The 4,149-nt window shown below is 39.6% G+C and overlaps 1 non-coding gene across 1 annotated transcript; it reads right to left on the bottom strand.

Moving 5' to 3' along the window:
- Positions 1-3,298: 3,298 nt before the first annotated feature.
- LOC111827068 lies at positions 3,299-3,407 on the bottom strand. The gene has a single exon (XR_002830541.1). It is a non-coding gene; the product is annotated as a U6 spliceosomal RNA (small nuclear RNA).
- Between the last annotated feature and the right edge of the window lie 742 nt (positions 3,408-4,149).

Raw genomic sequence — 4,149 nt, 5'->3', positions numbered from 1 at the left:
AGCGGAATCTTTCTTCAATCATTACCTCACCCCTATCTATGTCTTCTGCGGCAGATCAGGACTCTCCCAGAAGCTGCACCCCAGCTGCCAGAAGCTTCTGAGTCTGCATTTTCTCACCTTCACCACCAGAAAGTCTCACCCTACCCACACGTTCACAGATCCAGAGCTATACTCTGCTTGGTTAGGCTCAGTTGTTCTGCAGATCCCTTGTTTTGGGGAGAATGGAGGTGCACATCTGTAGAGCAGCCAGTTACTAGTTGATGGGCAGTCTCTTACATATCAGACGTGGTCTGTGTAGTAGTGAGCAGTTCCTCTAGTGGAGAATGGTGGCATTGGAAGAAGTGGAAGGCATGCTAAATTGACACCAGTAACTGGTCTTATAAATATTATATTTTAAAATCCTAAATCTGGCATGCATCAGGGGAGAAGGTGGTGCATCATTTCCTTTGCCTTCCTTTGGCTGTCTACATGTATAAAAAATATAAATAATAAATAAATAAATAAATAAATAAATAAATAAATAAATAATAAAATAAAGTCCTTAAACAATTCCATCATATAGTTACTACCATAAATGTCTAAAGGAGGAAACTGAGACTCATTGAAATCAAATTAATTGCTTTGGGTCCATCTCTCTCTCTCTCTCAATTAAAAAAGACAAATATAACAATGTATCCTCAGGTGAGGATTCTTAACCACCACCACCTCCACCCCACACAGACACATACATAATCTCCACACGTGGCATTACAGTATCCTGGCTTGCCATGTATCCATGTGAGAAATGTTTTGTGTGGGTTCACTGTCAGCTCTCTCTCTGAGCCACAACTGCCCAGAGCTGCTACAAATCACAGCGTAATGGGGAGAAGAAGGGCACACGTTGGAGGAAACAGACAGTCTTTCCTTGGCCCTCTCCAGGTCAAAATCTAACATTCACTCTAGGAACGTATGTGGAATTTCCATTTGGTTACCTTTTAATCATTTGCTCTTCTGTACTGCAGGACAGCAGGCTAACTCTTCCCTAAAGTGCACAAAATGACTCCTTAGCATCCCAGACAAGCTCATAGACTCCGTCTAGTTTGTACATCTCATTCTGTGGCCTGAGGGAATCATAGTTAGACAGACTAAATGACTCGCCCAGAGTTAAAAGCCAACTAATATCATAGGCAAATTCAAACTCAAGCCTCACATCTCCCAGGCTAGTAATCGCCCACTCACAATGGGTGTTTAAGTCACTCCAAGGAGAAATAAGCTCTTCGGATAAAAATTAGCCTCAGGAAGCAGCTCCAGAGAGGAATGATAAAGGACAGAGATATCTGTGTAATCCCAAAAGAAGAACATTCCACCATCTCCTTGGAAAGAGATGAGCACACATCCAATGACAGCAGTGGGAAAGAGTAACCGAGGACAGCCGTGGAATTAGGACTGAAGTCAACACACATTTCTTACATACTAATTAGATGCTGAACACCTTTTATGTGCAAGGTTCTGGGACTAAAGCAATAAACAGCACAGGTATGGCCACTGGCCTCACAAAGATAGCAATCTAGTGAGGAAGATAGATGTTAAACAAAACAATCACAGGTGTGAAGGCTATATGGAAAGGTCAGGTGCAGGATCCTGTGGGAATGATGGTAGTAGGAATTGCACAGGAGAGGGGAGTTTAAGCTGAGACTTGAAGCATGAAAATGTGGAGTAGAATAGTGGGCCAGGCAAAGGGAAGAGCCTGCATAAAGGCCCAGAGGTGAAAGAAAGTGATGATGTGGGGATGTGAAAGCACATCCCTGCAGTTAGCGCACAGAGTGAGGGAGAGGGTAGAACAATTGTCTGGAGAGGCAAGTAGAAAGAGTATGAAGCGCTCCCTGAGCTATGTTCCAGAATTTGGTCTTTATCCTAAGAACAATACAAAGTGTTTTAAGCATGGAGAGACAGAATTATCTCTCTATTTTTAAAAGATCCTTCTAACAGCAGCATTGAGAGATTAGAAGGGACAGAAGCTGAACGTAGTGAAAAACTTCTCAGGAGGCCTGAGCAGTGGCCTGATTAAACCACGGTGGTGACTTAGGTATGAGAGTCGGCAGTGAGGAAGGGGAGGAGACTCAAGACTTGCTTCCATTGTTCCCCGAACCAGGCATAGCAGGGAAAGCAAAATCAAACCGAAAGTCTGTACAAGAGTGGAGTCTCTGAGAATTAGGACAGAAAAGAATCCAAACGGCCTCCCATGTACTAGGAAAGGATTAGAGAAAGGAGTACATGGAAGAAAAATAAATTTAGGTGTTGTGTTTCTAATTCACAAACAATATTTCCTGGCCAGATGCTGCTGTAGAAATTTCAGAAACACCCACTAAAATCATAAATGAAAATCACATATTCGTCACATTATAGAGAATACAGGCTGAATTTACAGCCACTGAATGAGCGCTACGGATGAAGATGTTGATTTACTCATGGAAGATGGAAATATACATGATAGAAGAAAACAATACACAGAAATGTGATAAACATTTGCATGAAAATAAGTCACTGGAAAAACTCAAAACTTCCACAATGCTTTATGCACCAAATTATCTTCAGAGCAGTCAAAAAGAAATAGTAATAAATAATAATAGTGCATTTTCCTGCCATTAATTTTTTTTTTTACCAAACTTCTGTTGACTTCAGTGGAAGTTCTGCATCTAGAATGTGGCCCAGGAAATTTATAGTCTGTAACTCAGAGACCAAAGACCTTGAACATCAAGAAAATCTCTTACCCTTATTTATATACACTGTTCTTTATCACAAAGGAAGAGCTGGTACCCATTCCAAGTAACCAATCATTATGCAAGGAATATTCTGACTCACCCAGCATCCCTAATCAGTAAATGCTGTGCCAATGGAAAGAGAGTGGGAAGAAGTCACAGCATCCATTAATAAAAAATGACTGGGGCTTTCTATCAACAGAAGCATCATTAGGAAATGTATGGTAGGAAAATAGTAGGCTGTAGATTTGTGGTGGCAGGGATGGCAATGGAATACTAACATTTATACCCTCTTAACCACTTAGTTTTAAAATGATGCTAGATTTCAGTTAACTACACATGTGCTTCATACAGTATTTTTCATTTTCAATTTCTTGCTAAATTTCTGACTACAGTCTCAAAAGATGGGACTGCCTTACCTGACCCTTTGGCCCTCCTTCCCACCTCAAAACACAAATATTTCTCTTTTTTCCAGCTTTTTTTGAGGTAACACTGTATACATTTAAGGTGTACAACTTAATGACTATATATCAAAATGATTACCACAATAAGTTTAGTTTACAAATATAGAATACTTCATGAATGTGCATGTTATCTTTGCTCAGAAGCCATGCTAATCTTCTCTTTATCACTCTAATTTTTTAGTGTAAGTGCTATCTAGACAAGCACCACAGTTATTTCTAAAAGGTAATTGATTATCATTGTCTGAGCATTTCTTCCATAAATGCATTGGTCAATTGTTGGCAAAAGATTAATCAGATATGAAGGGGAAGGACTCCGATTAATCCAACACTTCCTTGAACAGTCTCCTCTCTTTGCTGCCCTTTGAGTCCCAATCTGTGAACCTTTGAGTAAATACAGAAAATATGATTCACATCTCCAATAAACTGTGTAATCTGTATGTCAACTGAGGATGCTCCATGGTTACACAGTAGACATGTAATTCCAAAGTAACTGTGTTGCATTTTGAAAGAAAACAAGCCAGTCTTGTTTCTTTAACAGAAAGCCTTCTCTAGTATGTCTCCTGGTAAGTTAAAGGGATCTGAGTCATTCACTGAGAGTGAATGGGAGAATCATAAGTTCATCTATCTTAATAGAGGGATAAACTAAAACTACAGAAGTCCCCACTACTGTATAACTTTTCAAGTATCACTAATGCACATCACCAGTGGGTTAACTAATAGTATCTTGCTTTAATAGCATGTCTGCCCTATCATTAACCCAAGCATGGTCCATAAAATTACTCGACTATCCATAAATAAGCTTACTAAAGTTTATGTGATTTCTAGTTCTATCACCTCAGTAAGAAAAACAGCATCAAATTTCCCATTCGGGTTCAATTGTGTGCATCTGAAGCTAAGGATTGGATGATAAGATCAATGGCTATTCAAAATTAATTCAAATTCCCGTC

This window comes from Myotis lucifugus, unplaced genomic scaffold (assembly GCF_000147115.1).
Source record: "Myotis lucifugus unplaced genomic scaffold, Myoluc2.0 scaffold_126, whole genome shotgun sequence".
NCBI lineage: Eukaryota > Metazoa > Chordata > Mammalia > Chiroptera > Vespertilionidae > Myotis > Myotis lucifugus.
This window is presented reverse-complemented; position numbering and strand designations above follow the sequence as displayed.